At 39.5% G+C, this 18,446-nt stretch overlaps 1 protein-coding gene across 2 annotated transcripts in view; it reads left to right on the top strand.

Annotated features, from left to right (window-relative positions):
- Positions 1 to 18,446, top strand: part of ZNF423 (zinc finger protein 423) — a 442,417-nt gene that overhangs the window by 54,856 nt on the left and 369,115 nt on the right. Inside the window, exon 1 of one of the 2 annotated variants that reach the window (XM_073605004.1) lies at positions 13,755 to 13,818. The exons of the other annotated variant lie outside the window; for it this stretch is intronic. The gene's annotated coding sequence lies outside the window, so the exon portion shown is untranslated. Of the gene's footprint in view, positions 1 to 13,754; positions 13,819 to 18,446 lie in introns of those variants that run through there. 2 annotated transcript variants of the gene reach the window in all.

Consider the following 18,446-nt stretch of genomic DNA (forward strand, 5'->3'; position numbering starts at 1 on the left):
AGGTTTTCACCTGAAACAAGATATTGTCCTGCCATTGTTTTTTCCAAAACCATGTTCCAGGGAAGAGACGTCACTACATTGTCTTGATGTGATGAGAGCAGTGAAAATCTATTTAAAGACAACTGCTCAGATTAGAAAGACTGATGTCTTATTTATTCTGCCAGAGGGTCCTAAGAAAGGACAGGCAGCTTTGAAATCCACTGTCGCTAAGTAGATTCGTCAAGTTATAATTCAGACTTATAATTTAAGGGGTAAGATTCCCCCTTTTCAAGTCAAAGCGCACTCTGCCAGGGGGGTTAGTGCTTCTAGAGCAGTGCGTCACCAGGCCTCCATGGCTCAGATCTGTAAGGCCGCAACTTGGTCTTCAGTACATACATTCACCAAGTTTTATAAAGTAGATGTAAGGAGGTATGAGGATATCGCCTTTGGGCGCAGTGTGCTGCAGGCAGCAGTATAGGTCCTCAAGTCTGGGGGTACCCTGCAGGTTGTGTCACCCTCCCCTCAGATAGCATTGCTATGGGACATCCCATTAAGTTATTAACTTAGGCTCTGTGTCCCATGATGTACGATAAAGAAAATAGGATTTTTATAACAGCTTGCCTGTAAAATACTTTTCTTGGAGTACATCATGGGACACAGAGGTCCATCCCCTCTTTTGGGGTTTAAGTATATTGCTTTGCTACAAAAACTGAGGTGCTCCTGCAAGGAGGAGTGGTTATATAGGGAGTGAACTACCTGGATTGGGTATACCAGTGTCCATGACCTGAAGGTGCCTATATACCCATTAAGTTATTAACTTAGGCTCTGTGTCCCACGATGTACTCCAAGAAAAGGATTTTACAGGTAAGCTGTTATAAAAATCCTATTTTTTCTAGTGATATCAAGAATAATATTATGCTTTTTTTTTTTTCTTTTTTTTTTGGGCAAGTTACCACAACACCATTATCCCGTAGTTTTTAAGATACAACTATGTTGGTGTCCCTTGTCAATTTTACATTGTATGTTTTTAAATGTAACTGCCTACTCCCAAACTGTCATTTGAAGTAAAACATATAGCCAAGTATTATTCTCTACAATTTTTCATTGTGCATTGAAAAAAGAAAACAAATAAAATTAGACATGCTATCTGCCAATAGAACTTAACCAAAAAGTGCATTCTATGCATCCAAAAAAAATAGAAAATATACCAAATCAAATCATTATTCAGTCAAAAAAAATAATGTCAAAGCAATAACTCCAAGGCCAATAATAAATAACACGTTATCTCCTTCGATTCCGAAACATGTCTGGTTGACGAACGGCCATTCAGAAACAAAATGAAAAGCGTGAAATGAAAAGCACAAAATGAAAAGCGAGAATCACAGAAAATTTTGGGTTGTTGTGGAAACAAGCCTTGGTGATAAAGCATCAGTGGAGACACCTTTTTCCCATAATAACATAATAAGTAGGATTCGTTTGTAACTAGGGGATCGCCTGTACTGCCTGTAAGGCAAAACTTTTTTTTACATTTTTATTTTGGTAGAGTAAGAGAGGGTTATGGTTTGTGTCTGTGTGTTCTTGCCATCTATGTCTCAATGGGGAGATTTCACTTTCTATCCCATAGCCAAAACCAGAAGTAAGAGAAAAACCCTCCAAAGTGAGGTACAGTAATTCCAGTGTCACCAGAACTAGTATCCATAATGTAAGATTTCCCCTCTATTAGTGCTCTGATGTCAAAATTTGGGATTTTCTTCTACTTTTGATGATAATGGTAAACAGGACAAATAGACAGAGAGAACTTCCTAAATGGGGCACAGACAGCAAAAAAAAAACAAAACTGACAGGTGTTCAAATCTCTCTCCACTTGATTTTTTTTTTTTTTTTTTTGGGGGGGGGGGAGTGTGCTTTATGGAGCGAAAAATACGGTAAATCAGTAGGTGTTTCTGCCCACTAGCATATTTAAAAAATTGAGATTTCAACTCTTTGTGAACCAAACCTTTAAAAAGAAACAACTGGCTTCATTTTTAATACAATATTCAATCACTGACATTCTGTTCACTGACATACTGTTATGGTACAACTGCATTGGAATTGTGAGCTGCAGCAATGTAATCCATCCGTTAGCAAAACCACCTTTTTTCTCTTTTATTATTTCCATATACTCTCTGGCATGCATCAGGTCACTTAATCTGCATGAAGCTCTGATGGAATTGCTTCATAATTTTAGATCATCTTGGTAATGTTGCTGGAGCCAGCATGCAAACAGCTTGTGAGGCCTTTACTCTAGGTTATTAGCACAACTGTTCAGAGCCGAACTGGAATAAAGCTTTGTGCTTGCCGTAAAAAGGTCTGTAGCAGGTGAAATGGTACTCTCAGATGGTCTTTATGAGGGACAACAGGATTCAAGTTCTAGTGCTAAACCACCTGTCTTTATTACCAGAATGAACATTCCGAAATCTGTAGAGCTGCTTTCCTGCTTGTTTGTGTGTTTTGTACAGTGTCCACAAAATATTCTTTTTGCAAAGGTCTCCTGGATAGTCTGTAAGGTGGTTATTTTATATAAAAAAGGACTTGTAATTGAAAAAGGTAAAAACAAGTTTGCGTTGCTGATAGTGACCAATTGGCTTCTTTTTTTTTTTCTTTTTCTTCTTCATGTGCATAATTAAAGTAGATGTAAACCCCATTCATGAAATTTGACCTAGGCGCATATAACTGCAGTGTTTACTTATTTCTCCCCAAAGCACTAAGTCCCGCGTCTTTCTGCTGCATTCGTTCCTTTATCACCATGATAACTTCTGACAAGTTCTCTGACACAGGAAATAAAAGCAGCTGGAAATTTGTGTCGGGTGAGTGCATAGAGAGAGACTACCAGAGAGCTTGTCTATTCACAGCACAGCTCTGCATCTTTGTTCATTCCTCTGCCTATGTGGTGGGGATGTTTGTGCGCCTTTCCTCCAATCCACTCTCACACAATGTATGCCAAGACTCCACACCCAGTGGTGGTGGAACAGGAAGAAAAATGTATAACACAATTGGGTTGATTTATTAAAACTGGAGAGTGCAAAATCTGGTTCAGCTCTGCATAGAAACAAAGCAGCTTCCATTTTTTTTGTCAAAGCTCAATTGAACAAGCTGAAGTTAGAAGCCGATTGGCTATCATGCACCGCTGCACCAGATTATTCATTCTCTAGTTGTAGTAAATCAACCCCAGTGTTCACTTTCTAAACGGTGTAGAAAGCTGACAGCAGATCTACAAATACAATTTATGCAGGGAGATTTGTTTAATCTCTGTGTATCATCTGAGGCTGTCCACTTCACTGGGTATATGTGAGGGTTTACATCCGCTTTAAAATTGGCTGCTCTGGCAGTTTTTAGCCAAATCTTGTTTAGGAGATAGAGCACATAAAAAATACCAATCAAACAGTTTAGAAAACCTGATTCTGTCACAGTTCCGTCACAAGTTGTAATCTGGGGTTGTTTGAACACACTTCCACTACCTCTCTCCATAGGCCAAATGTTCTTGCGTGTGCAGCAATTTGGCCCTACATCCAAAAGTGATTGAATTGTGTCTTTCTAGCCTGCCATAATATATTATGGGCAGTTTAAAGTAGACCTTCATTGTAAACCTGTGTTTTTAGAAGCCATATAAATGGGCTTTTTAGGGCACACAACTTTAAAATATGTAAGTTTTTTTTTTTTTTTTTTTTTTTGCCCAGGAGCCACAAGTGCTGTGTAGAGCTGCCTGTACAAATGAATTCCAGAATAAAGCTGTACTGGGGTATACACTCCAAGCATAAACATGCATACACATATGAAGGTACTCCCAGGGGCTTACGTTTATATGCGTACGCTTAGAGTTATGAATAGCAGCGTACAGCTGCATCCTGTAATTTATTTGTTGTAAAGTTCAGGGGTAATAGCTATTGTGGCAGTGCTCTAGGGTCACTTGCAAAGCCATTTTCTACAAACATAAAAGTCTTTATTTTTTCCAAAAGGTAAATAAAATAGTGCTTTCAGCAGCAAGCATAAGTAGCTAAACTTCAGCAAAATTAGAAAACAAAAGCCTGTTTATTTCCAGCACAAAATAAAAATAACAGTGTAATAGCCACACAGGGGGTTTACCGCATAAAAGGAAAGTCTACTCGGAGGCCTTTTTGGTAGCTTCCAGAAGACCTGCAACATTTCAGACAGCTGCCTTTCCAAACTCCATACTACTCTACACCTGCTGTAGGAGCTTCCTGCATTTATGTACTGCTTACTGGAGGTAGGCTTAACCCCCCCCCGGACCAGATTCCCTGTAGTCAGAGGTGGAAGTTCTCTTTAATATCTCTCTGAACCTCCTAATTCCGGATCCCAAAAAGGAATTTATTAGAGTGAGGATTGTAAGTCAGTCCTCTCCTCTTTGATCTGATCACCCCTCATCCTGCATGGTAAGAACCCCTGAGAACTTCAACTGCACAGAAATCGACCCCCTTAAAATGGACCACAGCCAAAATATGGGTGAAATATAGTGCTAATCCTCGGTGCCCTGAACAGTACACAATACCTGTTGCTCCTGGGTGCAGATGTATTTAAATACTGACATATTTTATGTTATATGCCTCATTGAGCCAATGTGAATGAGCCCTTACTAGGTTATTTATCTATGAGGGAAGCCGACAAGGAGCAAAATGGCTATCAAATGTCTGTTGCTGATTTGTTAAACCAGGTCCTCTAGTGTTCTGGTTTGCTGTCCTGGAGCTGAGGCAGCCTCCACAACCACAACACAAGAACCCTTCGTGAAAGTGCTCTGTTGACCTTGTCGCCCACAAAGGAGAGCTGCATGTGATCTAGCATGTTGGATTCAGGTTACATGACTCAGAACCAGCACACCATGGGACCTGGTTTTTACAGCTCTGAGATATTTGATATCTTTATTGCCTCCATTCTCTTTCTTCAGCCTGGATAATCTTTTAAAGTGGACCAAATTCTGTAATTTAGGTCAACTTTAATCTGCACTACAAATATGGAAAGGGAGTAGTTGATTGACTACCATAGGAAACGTGGTTCGTCTAGAAGATTTTGGTGCTGGGAGTTTGTTTTTATGTCTTATTAGTGAAATTCTATACAGTGAGTGCATACATTTTTGTTTCTTCTAGTTTATTGGAGATCTTATGCTGTGTAAACATCCTACTCCATGTAACATGTCCAGAACCTTTTTTTAGTGATCTCCAGAATAGATCTATTTCTCATTAAACATAAATGGTTAGTTTGTATTGCCTTTATTAAAATAAAATGATTGGAACATTTTTTTTAACATTTTTTTTTTTTATTGAATGTGCTTACAGCATGGTAAAAATGCCACTTGTAGTGTGTGTGTGTGTGTGTGTGTATACACTCAACCATGAGAAAAACATTGGAGGTTGCCATTGTTGACATTTTCTTATGAAAATGCTATGTTTCAAGTTTGTAAAGCGTTACTAAAGGCAATTTATTACAACATGTACATTTTTTAATACCATGTTATACTTACCTGTTCTGTGCAATGGTTTTGCATATAGTGGCCCTAAACACCTTCCTCTGTGTTGTCCACGCCAGCGCTGTCTGCTCTTTTTCTGTGTCTGCCCCCATAGCAAGCTACTTGCTATGGGGGCAGACGTTCCGGGTTTGCTCCCAAGCTGGGCTGTGTATGTCTATAAAGTGACCATTTGGGTTCTTGGTCACCTCCCTGACTAAGGCCCTTCTCCCCCGATCACTCAGTTTGACGGGGCAGCCTGCTCTAGGAAGAGTCCTGGTGGTTCCAAATGGAGGCCACTGTGCTCATTGGGAATTTCAATGCTGCAGAAATATTTCTGTACCCTTCACCAGATCACCAGTTTTTGATCCATTGAAGTCTATGAAACCAAAAACCAGAAAAAAGTCCCTGGCCCTTTCCATAAAATGCACAGATGTGAACAAGACCCATAGGAAACCATGTTAAATGCACTGTAGTGTGTTTCTGTAAAACTGAAAATACACTAAAAATGCAAAGGTGTGAACAAGGCCCAACATAACATAACAAAATTTTCCACATATTTTATGTGGGAAAAAGTGAAGCGCTGTGAATAGTTTCCAGATGTGCATGTTCAATCGTCTTGTACAATTTTTCCTTTAGCTTTACCTTAACCACTTCAAGACCGCCGCACGACGATGTACGTCCAAACTTTGAACGGGGATATCGTTGTTATGGCAGCAGCTAGCTGCCATAACCCCAGTATCCCCGTTTTCGTGCGGCGGCCGGCTGTCAGATAAAAGTGGTCCCTGTGGTGGATTCACCGCGAGATCACTTTTATCGGTGGTGGGAGAGGGCCCCCCCCTCCCGCCGCGATCCGGTGCCCTCTGCCGCTTACCGGAGCCGTCGGTAGCGGCGGAGGCGATCGCGTCCTCCTCCGTGGTTTGTCTGGAGACGAGTGAGGCCAAGATGGTGCTCACTCGTCTCCATGACACTGCTGGGCGGAAGCAACGTCAAAACGTCACTTCCGTCCACGCCTCTTAAAGGCACATTTTTTCAAATGTAATTTTTCTAAATGACTTTTTTTTTTCTTTTTTTTTTTATTGCATTTTAGTGTAAATATGAGATCGGAGGTCTTTTTGACCCCAGATCTCATATTTAAGAGGTCTTGCCATGCTTTTTTCTATTACAAGGGATGTTTACATCCCTTGTAATAGGAATAAAAGTGACACCATTTTTTTTTTTTTAAAAAACAGTGTAAAAATAAATAAAATATTGTAAAATAAATAATAAAAATAAAAATTTTTTTTTTTAAAAACCCCCCTGTCCCGACGAGCTCGCACGCAGAAGCGAACGCATACGCGAGTAGCGCCCGCATATGAAAACGGTGGTCAAACCACACATGTGAGGTATCGCAGCGACCAGTAGAGCGAGAGCAATAATTCTAGCCCTAGACCTCCTCTGTACCACAAAATATGCAACCTGTAGAATTTTTTAAACGTCGCCTATGGAGATTTTTGAGGGTAAAAGTTTGACGCCATTCCACGAGCGGGCGCAATTTTCAAGCGTGACATGTTAGGTATCAATTTACTTGGCGTAACTTTATATTTCACAATATAAAAAAAAATTGGACTAACTTTACTGTTGTCTTATTTTTTTATTAAAAAAAGTGATTTTTTTTCCAAAAAAAGTGCGCTTTTAAGACCGCTGCGCAAATACGGTGCAAAAAAAAGTATTGCAATGACTGCCATTTTATTCTCTAGGGTGTTAGAAGAAAAACCATATATAATGTTTGGGGGTTCTAAGTAATTTTCTAGCAGAAAAACCTGTTTTAAACATGTAAACACCTAAAATCCAAAACGAGGCTGGTCCTTAAGTGGTTAAACCATGTAGTGCAAGGGCCTGCCTAATTGGATACAATTGAAAGTTATTTAGTTTTGACCTCATATATTATATGTTTTTTGGTAAATCTAAAGGAAAATTGAATATGTATGGCCAGCCTTAGTCACTACTTTTGTTTATGTCTCGCATACACAACAGCTCACAGTGGGAGGGTTTCAGCAGTAGAGGCAGAGCTGTCAATCTAGGAAGCAGTGGGCAGGACTAGGTGTGGCCAGGTGCTGATTGACAAGCTGCAGGATTAAGAATCATTATTGATAATGCAGTGACCTGCCAAGCCCACTGCAGCATTTTTTTCATCCCAATGTAGTGCAAGCAGGCCCAGCCTACATGAGCATGGCAACTCTGCTTTTTTAATTCAGGAGCAGTGCAGCATCATAGTCACACCATAACAGAAAGCTGCATTAGGTGGACTTCACTAACAGAATCAACAGGTATTTGTGGTACTTTGCAGGTAAACTGAGAAAACGACACTTAATCAAGTGCTGCAGGATATATCTTTCAATGGGAGGCCATAGTTCGACTTTAAATAGAATATGAACTGATAAAAGATGGAGGCTTCCATTGCTGCTCCTTCCTTTTAAAAAAGCTTATTTTCCTGGGTTTCAGGCTGATTTTGCAGCTTTAGTACTTTTCCCTGACCTTGAACCAACAAGTATACTACTTACAGCTGTGATATCTCTCTAATTTCACTTAATGAATGTTTGTTCTGGGGTCATTAGCTCCAAAAAGATTATAGTCCAAGTTAGTCAGATAACTGAAATTTTGTGGAGCCGATCAACAGTGGTAGTCTGAGTATTTTTCAACACAGGTTTGTCTTTAACACTGGGAATCTGATGCGAACACAACACATTCTAATCAAGCGCTGAAGTATGCCGTCCCTTTAGCAGCAGCTTCATGCAGAATTGATCGTTCTTGCCGTTATATTACTGAGCTCTTCATTTAAGTCTGATCGATCTCCCTTAATACATGCTGTAAATATTTGGGCAGTGTAAATATTTCATGATATTGTTTTTCCAACTTCTATAATGAAGCCAAAGGACAAGAATATGTAGAAGTAATTTTATATTTAGTTACTGCAAGCATCCTTCCACAGGATTTGTAATTCTGCACAGCCACTCTTGTGATCCAGGTAGCACAGTTAGGTTCCCAACCACCACTGTAGCAACAGCACAGCTTTGTTTGGACCATACCTCAGCCTGCTTATTGGGCAATGAATGAGACTGACATCAGCACTAAATTGTTTTAATTTAAAAATATACATAATGATTTTAATAAAAACATAACCATATGATTGGTGTTTTTTAAATATCTGCTTGGAGTTTTTAACTTTCGTCCTCATTGGGTGGCTCCTGAACCCTAATCTTCTCCCTTATACTGTACATCCATGTTTGCTTCCTTTAAAGTGAAACTTGATAAGCTGCGTGTTCAAGTCTGTTTCACCAAATGTTTATTAGGTTTTTAATTGTTAATACAAGGTATGAAAGGCAGTCACATAAAGAAAAGAAAGCAACAACAGAAAGGGTAGAGTGGCAAATAAAAACATAAATAGGATCACCAATTGGAGCAGAAGTGACACCGCAAGTGACATCAGACTGTAAGGCACAAACTGTACATATTCAACTAAAATGGAGACTGGGAGAAGCTCCATCGGTCACATTGCCATATGGGAGGTACGCACCGTTAGGGGCAGTAGAAGGTATAGGGCACTCTAAAGCTCAAAACAGGGGTGAAAGGTGCATGCAGGAAGCTGGTCAAGGTCCACGCCAGGCAGCAAAGAGGAAGAAAGAAGGGGGGAAGAGATTACCGTGCGGGTCAGCCATTTACTGAGTATTTAAGTCTGAATTACAGGCATGATCTATATTGTATACTTACTTTGGTCCAGCTTGGATCTATGCAAGTAGACATATATTATACCTGAGGAGTCGCTGGGGAAGCTGACAATTACTGCAGTAGTTTGTGCTACTAAAGTGATGGCTGCGATTTTTCAGGTCCAGGAGATTGTAATGTCATCACCCTTTTTCTCTAGTTTGTCCAATTAGAGAATGCCTTGTATTCATTGAAGAAATTTATACAACGCTGTCTTAAAAATGACAGTGCCGAGCAAGCCATCCCCAGTGGTCAATGGGGAAGCCACTCGCACAGGCTCTGGAGGATTGTGGCTATCACTGCAGTAGCGCCATTTACCACATTGATTAGCAGCCCATCAGGTATAATATATGCATACTTATGTTGGTTCAAACTGGACCAATGTATGTATACAATACAGATCATACCTGGAGTTCACCTCTAAACAAATTTCCAAGAAAGGGATTATCCTACTAATCTGGTGAAGGAAACTATTTTTTGACTAGTCGACAGCAGAAGGAATAAATGTTCTTACAAGTTTAACTTTATTGAAGAGTACACTCTTTGATAAAGAGCTACTAATAGCGTAAAATGGATAAGAGCATGGATTCCCGCTGGTGTGGATTAATAAAGAAGTTTCCTACATTCTGATAGTGTTCCTTTCTTTAGTAATAATGCTTTTAAGTCCCATGCCAAACATTCAACTATCCTGCCATTTTCCTACACTCTCTGTAAGTTAGGTCAGTGAATCTTGCCACCTAGGTAGAAGGAGCTGCAGGTGATGAGACCTCAAGTGCACAGTATGGATATAAAAGTAGAACCAGGAATATGGGGGCATGGAGTGAATGATATTTTTACAACACTCTCATCTCACCAACTTCAGTTTGGTATCCTGTTTAGTGGAGTCCTTCTCATTCCAGTGAGCATCTTCAAACACCACTTCTGGTTTCTTTGCTCCATGGATACTGATCTATTAATAACTTAATCCATGTTTTCACAAGTTGCTATAGAATCTGTTTTCTGCCATATTTGTCTCTACCCTGATTCATAGAGTCTGATTTGTTGTTCATCTTATTAATAGGATTGTCTCTAAAGACCATTTCCCCTGATACTTTGGTCCTACGCAGGTAGCCTGTCACCTGGGACTTACTTGGCTTTAAAACCCTTTTTTTCCTTGGTTACAAGTCTTGATCAGTCATGTCTGCATGAAATAACTCTCTGTGGGACATCTTTCCCCATCAGTTGTAATTCCTTATGGTAGGTGCTAAGATATGAATGTTTGTTTCATCAAGTCATTGCCGGTGGTAGGAAGTACATTGTCACCTGTCGTGACGGCTACAGAATAAGTGGGAGATATTGGCTGTATAGGAGACTTCAGATATGTCAGTGAGCAGATCTGCTTATATGTAAGTTGCATTCCATAGCTGTAATAATCTTTTACTTGTTACTTTATATAAGGTATTCTGTACAGAAGGAATAGTTTTCGAAAACTAGCTTAAAAGCAGCAGGTGGCCATTGTGTACTTTTTTGAAGCTCGATAAAATGAGAGGTATCCATTGGGCTCCGCTAAAAAGAATTGTTCATTCCTCATAAGTTCATAAATCCTATCCTTTATTTGTGCCAGTTTTCAGACCTAATTGAATAGTAATTTGATATAATCAATATGTATAGCTTAACTAGCGGCATGCCTTATGACTATTGTTTTTGTCCAAGATGTTGGGAGCTAAAATTGTCACAAGCTGATAAAGCAAGTGAGACAGATTTTTGTAAGTAATGTAAATTTTGTTGGGCCAAGCACGTGATAAATCTTCACCCGAATGGGTACAGTGGCCCTCAAATGGTGTTTGAAGGTTTCTCTAAATTGTGCATTTTGTAATATGCCTAAATAAGAGAGATACCCATGCATTTCCCCAATATATATATGTAACATTTTCTGGAGCTTATTGAGCTTATACATAAAGTTGGGAGCCTGGGGGGCAGATTTTCCTGCATGCAGCTAACTTCCTCTATGTAGTGACAGTGAAAGGACACTGTAGATTGCCTTTAGCGGAAAATAATTGAAGTTAAGCTGCATTAGTATGAGCATAGCAATTGTAAATACAATGTGAGATGTGTCATTCTGTATATGCATGTGAGCTATTGGTTAAACATTTGGGAAGATTAGTATCTCAAAAATTACACAATGAAACCAGCATTGTTTCCTGATACATGAAGAAGCTGAAACATTAGTATTGTTTCTTTCCCCTTTTTGTTGTGTGCTGGCTCTGTCACTCACACTATCTATCTAATTATATCATTAATCCCTCTCCCCAGCATATATGTGTACAGAGCAAATGAACTGTAAAGGTATACATACACTAGACTGGCTCTTTGCATCCATTTTGCACAGATTTTGTCAGTCACTTGATGTGCAAAATATTATGTACCTACTTTTCGAAGGTAGGTACTGTTTTCTGACACCTGGGTACTTGCTAGTTCAGCAGATGTAATACTACACTGAGAGCAGTATCACCACCACCATCTAAGAATTTTGCTAAGCAACAGATCCGTCTGGTTTTCAGTGGCCAAAACTGCTTTGTTCATGTTGATTTTTCTTTTTTTGAGTCATCTTTTGCTTCACATGTTCAGGCATGGCCCTATTTATTATTTCTTGCTTGTTTGTATAGGCTGTATGCATGCAAAGGCAGTGGGTGTTAATCTTTCTATAGACTAATTTCCATATAGGTAGAACTATTAAGCTAGTCATACATGCAATTTCTGACACTTTCTCAAGAATGACCTATAGATCAAAGCAATTTGTCCAATAGTTTGTCATTTCAAGGGTTCAATCGAAATTGATGGTGGTACGGTGCTGTGATTAGTTTGCTAATTTTTGCAATTTTAAGCTGCGCCAAAGTGGGTAGAATTGCCTGAAAATAGTTGTGTATTTAGCAGCATTGATGCTTGTAGAAATGTTAATAGCAATTGAAAATGGCATGCTCTACATATTGTGAGGCAACATACACACTATTGTTTGACAAAAAAATGTTTTGGTGTTTTCTTTGTGCATTTGTGGCTACTGTGCTTGGATTAGGGTTGCACCAATATCACTTTTTTTAAGATCGAGTACAAGTACCAGTACTTTTTTTTTTTCAAGTACTCCCCGATCCTGATTAGTGATACTTTTTTTTTTTAATGTCATGTGACAGTGCCACTAATATGCAGCACTGATGGACACTGATAGGTGGCACTGGTATTTATTTTTACTTTTTATATATTTTTTGTTGGTGTTTTCTTTTATTTTTTAACAATGCTTACTCTTTTTTTGGGGGGGGGGGGGGGTGGAGTGGACGGTGTCAGTGGGTTTTTTTTTTTGTTTTTTTTGTTTTTTTTTTCAATTTAACTTTGAAATATTTTTATTACAAATTTCTTTCTTTCTTCTTCTTTCTTCCCTGTTGGGGGGTGGCTTTGGTGAGATATCAGGGATCTAAACAGACCCCTCACATCTCCCCTTTGAGACAGGGCTGCAGCTTCAGCTGCACTGAATGGACAGGAGACAGATACTCCTGTTCATTCATAAACTGACGTATTGTAAACACAGTTTATGATGCTCAGGTATAAATGGACAGATTCAGTGATCACTGACTCTCTTCATTCAGAAAAGGAAGGAGCTGATAAATTACATATTTACTGGCTCCTTCCTCCGCTCTCCATCCTGACAGATCTGGGAGGGGGGGCAGAGGAGGACACGGGGACAGTCGGGACGATTGGTGCGGGCAGTTATAAGCATCGATCTCCCTGTATAGTTTTCAATAAAGCAGCTGAAAGCTGCGGGAGGGAGAGAAGTGCCTGTCTGCTGCTTTATTGAAAGCTATACAGGGAGATCGGTACTTGTAATTGTCCCCACTGCTGCACTGATCACCTGTGAGGCTGCCCAGGTATGGGATAAAGCATTGGAGAATTTGCACGAGTACAAGTACTCGTGCAAATTCTCGTGCAAATTCTCGGTATCGGCACCGATACTAGTACTCATTTTAACACCTGAAAGATGCACATCATTCCGCTTTTTTGCAGTCAAATTTGAGAAAACCCAACTATGTGTTCGCTATACAAAATGAAGAGTTTACAAAAGTTACAAAAATTCTCATACGACAGAATAAAAATTCGGAAGGGATGTAATGTGTTGTAGTGTATTTGTATTGTATTTTTGAACAACAACTGTACTGATTAAACGAAAATCCATATGATCTGGTATAGTAAGAGAAAAATGTTCATGCTTCTCTGATTGGATATTATTGGATGAACTGTCATGATCGGCTTTTGAGAGCTCTGCACTAGTTTAGATTATCATATGATCGCTTTGAAGGCGGTATTTTTTGTACAATTTTCTGATTGTGTGTACGAGCCTTGAGTCTGCCCTAGGTCTTTATTAACATACAATGCAAGAAGCCCAGCCAAATAACCCATTAGTTAGGACAGGCTGTGTTCAAATCTAGTTACAATTGATTAAATAGATCTTCCTGCACAGTACAGACAGGGCTAATTATGGCAAACACCGCTGCCCAGCCCCCTCATCAACAAAGAGCCGTACATAGGATTATTTTTCTTTGCTGGAGGGTACCGAATAGAGCATCTAAACAAAGGTAAGCTGGAATTTTTTAAGTTATGGTACGTGAATGAGAACATACAACAAATATAAGGAAGGTGTTATCCCAGTCTGGCTGCAAAAGTGTAAATACACTTTAAGAAATGATTAGACGAAGAATTTCTATTGGCACAGTGCTACTTTTGAATAGCAGAGAAAGGAATTTATGAAACGAGCTGCAATCTTTTTGTACACCTGACTCATTATCTAATTTCTCCTGTTCTGTACTACCTTGCTGTGTGGCAAAGTTGAAAAAACTCCCCAAAAAGTATTTTTTCTTTTCTTCTGCTTAAAATCCATTTATGTTACATAAAATCAATTTATAAAAAAATGACAAATATTGCAGTTTTTCATTAGGTTTTACAAATGCAGTGCTGCATTTAAGTTGGCTAGAGCAAGCCAATGGAAAAAGTGCTAATCTTAAAGTTGGCCGTGTGTCTTTTGCTTCCACAGATTTTGTCTTCTCGTTAGGACGCATTTCCTCTCAGGACAGGATCTGCTAAATACATTTCCGCCATGTGCATCCTGTAGCTTTTCATCTGCTTCTACTCTTTTTCTGAGCAAAGTCAGTGACGGGAACTGTTTTCAGGATTGTTCCCGAGCACAAACGGGTTTAAGTCACGTTCCGGTTGATATTCTATTGCTCCATAACATCTCTCAGGTTACACTCATTTGTCCGTTAGTAGCTGGATGGAAACTGAAAAAAAAAAAATCAGATTTCCTTTTAATGGTGTGTTGGTGCTTGTAAATGTTGTGTTCTTTTAGCATGTCTGACTCCACAAATCTTTCTACTCTTACATCTTTTTGGCATATTATATATGTGCCATTTACACTTGTGTGTTGCAGCAGTGCACGCTAAAATGTGCATTTATTGCAGTGCATGGTAACCCATCTTTACCACACATTTACCATGGTATGAAAATAAGTGGAGATGCTTGAAAAGTATTTGTTCCCCTAGCGTGTCTGACCCCACTAATCTTTCTGCTCTTGCATTTAATTTATGTTCCATTGGCACCATTGCATCATGGAAATGTGCGATTAATGTGTGCTTCTGAAGCCCTTTGTTTGCATACATTATGAATGGCACCCCCACGTTTTGTACAGTAGAGCCCAGCACACAGCAATGCAAAGCAACGCATATATTGTATCACATGTTCCGTTGCTAAAAAGGTAACTTTGATCCATTGTGGTGTAGAGCTGCATGATTCTGGCCAAAATGAGAATCACAATTTTTTTTGCTTAGAATAAAGATCATGATTCTCGCGGCTCAACATCCTCTTTCACATTATACAAAAAATTGGGCTAACTTTACTGTTTAGTTTTTATGAATTCTTTAAAGTGTGTTTGTTCCCCAAAAAATGTGCTTAAAAAAACGCTGTGCAAATACAGTGTGACATAAAATATTTCAACAACCACCATTTTATTTTCTAAGGTCTTTGTTAAAAATATATATATAATGTTTGGGGGTTCTAAGTAATTTTCTAGCAAAAAATACAGATTTTTAACTTGTAAGCAACAAATGTCAGAAAAAGGTTTTAGTCTTTAAGTGGTTAAACTTCCCTCAATTACAGACTGAAGTTCATTCCTTTCATCTTAGAACAAAATGTTTACAATGTCCCTTGTTATCTCCAACCTATGTTGTCATAAACTTGGCAGGCTGCCTGTGTTTTTTTTTTTTTTTGTTTTTTTAGACAGCTGTCAGCAGTGAGCAGAGAACTCTACATAGAATCGGGAAAATGCTTTGTTAGGATCGCGAGGTTGAAAGAATTGCAATCGGATTCTTTAACAATTATTGTGATGTCTTGACATCCAATTCATAATAAATGGGCTGCCGTAACGCAATGCAAATGCCATAACATGCATTAACGCACAGCAACGGAATCCCTAAATGTGAATCATCCCTCAATGTGTTATGCATGACCTATACACATGGGGCTGCATTCAGTAAAGCCTATGTACATAGTAGGTGTGATACTAATCCACATTATCCAACTGTTTCTGCTTGCATCAGAGTTGTCGGCATTCTGCACCAACCCTTTGAATATGTGCATGCTTTTAAAGGGGTTGATTTAGGAGTCCTTTTATACCTAAAATGATGATAAGTCGCCATATGTTGGGGACCAAATGACCACTCCATCTGCTCAAGATGATCTTTCATTTCAAATTGGTCGAATAAAGATATACCATGTGTGTATTTATATTTATAGGATTATTTTCCATTCACTTAACAAACACAAAGCTTGAAGAAAAAAAAGCATTCTTTTAAAAGTCTCCAAACTTCCCTCCTCTGGCCTTTAATTTTCTAGATGAGGTCCAGCTGGTCCTATGCTCTCTATGACATCGCTTGTCCGATATCTTAGGTTGATTACACTCTGCTCTCTGCTGCTCTTGAACAGCAATAGCCTTGATTTCTGCTCCTGTATTATTACAGCAATTAGTCCCTGTGCATGGAAGAGTCCGCTTCTACACTCTAGCCAATTAGAGATGCCGACCATCTTATTTATTTTTTATTTTTTCCTTTTTAATGTGTATATTTGCAACCATTGCAGCACATCAACATTAGATTTAACCATTTCTGGTTATCAAAGAACTTCCAGCAATTCAGCCAGTGTATCTCAAATCTCTTTGTACCAATTCACCTCATGCCATTTGAAAGCTGAAGGAATGCAGTGCCTGTTATGGAAGCTGGTAGGAAAGAGACACATGGACTTTTTTACTATAAATTACATACATTTTTACAAAATTTTATACATTTACAATAATTGGAAGAAGAGTGTCCAGAGAAATACCATTAAAAAAACGTATTTATTTACAAGCATAGGGACATTAAACTGTGTATGCAATGAAAACATAAAATGAGATTAAATTCTCTAACGAGCAGGGCCCTCTGATACCTCCTGTATTGAATTGTATTGTAACTATACTGTTGGCCCTCATATTGTAAAGCGCTGTGCAAACTGTTGGCATTATATAAATCCTGTATAATAAGAATAATAAAAACTGCAGTATGAAATAATCAGTAGCTCCATATTTCTTTAAAAAAATGTCCCTACCTACTGAGCAATCCTATTGGTCGGGGAGGCATTCCTATTGGTCATTGAGCATATAATTGAAGCTGCCTTTATCTCTCCTACTGATCATAGGTTATAATTGCCCCAGTTTATGACAAGTTTAGTTCAGTGTTATGTCAGTTCTTCATACACTTTTGTGTATTTTCCCCCTATTTGCAGTGCTTCAGCATTTGTAAGAGTTAAAGCAGAGTTCTGCTTAAAAAAAAAAAATTTAAAAGTCAGCAGCTACAAAAAGTGTAGCTGCTGACTTTTAATAGTCCCACGATCCAGCAATGAGGGGGAACAAAGCTCCTCTCCCCCTCCTCTCTGCGGCGCCTGCATTGTAACTGTGGGCGCCCGGCTGTGGCTTCACGGCCGAGCACCCACTGCGCATGCATAAGCCGCTCCGTGACTGGCTGGGCAATCATCTGAGACCTGTGACGTGTCCCAGATGATTGCCGAGAGGGAGGGGGGAGAGGTGATCTCCCTTCCGGTGCCGCGGTGCGCCGGAGGAATTGGGAGCTGGGACCCTCTAAAAAGAGGGTATCCGCCCTCCCCCCAAAAAATTACATGACAAATGTGGCATGTCAGGGGGTCACCTCCCTTAAAGCGGAAGTTCCATTTTTGGGTGGAACTCCGCTTTAATGAATTATACAGTGTGTAAGTGTAAAGGGTGTTTGTTACCAGTGCAAGAGCTATGCATCCACTTTTTCTAAATTCTACCTTGTGCTAAAAAAATGACAGCTGGAATCAATTGTAATGATCAACAAAGACCCTTGAGGCTGGGTTCACACCTATACGAATTGGATGTGGCTCTCTATGGAGCTGGTTCACATGTCTCCGGGGCGGCTGCGGAGTGCACTGCACAGAAACGCTGTGCGTCTTTGGCTCCATTTCAGGGCTGAATTCAGGCAAAGATTTGGCCCTGATTTGTCCCTGAAATGGAGAACAGGGATGCACAGCGTTCCCGTGCGTTCCGCAGCCGGTTCCAGTGTGAACCGAGCCTTAAAGTTAGGGCATGTAGGTCTACACATGGGCAGTTGTTGCTTGACATGCCTATTCTAATATGATGCACTTTATTAAATGTTTCTGTTAAAGAAAAATGCAACAATTTTGCCAAGTGATATTATATCTATTTTTTTTTATTTTCATTCCCTCCCCCATCTGGCATATTTGGTGGAAGTTCTCCTTCCCTTACCCTGCCTGAAACCTTCTGGGACACGTCACGGGTCCCAGAAGCAGACATCCCAACCTGCAAAAACAAATTTCAGAGAGGTGGCAAACTCATTTCAGGTTCAGGGAGGTGGTGCTTTGTGCCCGAAAACCTGCACCCCCACCCCCACGGCAAAATATTTTTAAAATCACTTTCTCAATATTTTTTCACAGTGCTTCTGGGGAAGGGGGTGGGGGTGGGTGGTATGTGGCAGTGGATTGTGTCAGTAGATTTTTTATTTTTAATATTTTATTTTTTTTTACATTTTGTTTTTAATTGTTTTTCACAATGCTTTTTGGGGCGAGGGGTTAGGGCAATGGACAGTGTTGGTAGGGCAGGGGAGAGTGGTGTCAGTAGTTTATT

This window comes from Aquarana catesbeiana, linkage group LG11 (assembly GCF_042186555.1).
Source record: "Aquarana catesbeiana isolate 2022-GZ linkage group LG11, ASM4218655v1, whole genome shotgun sequence".
Classification (NCBI taxonomy): domain Eukaryota; kingdom Metazoa; phylum Chordata; class Amphibia; order Anura; family Ranidae; genus Aquarana; species Aquarana catesbeiana.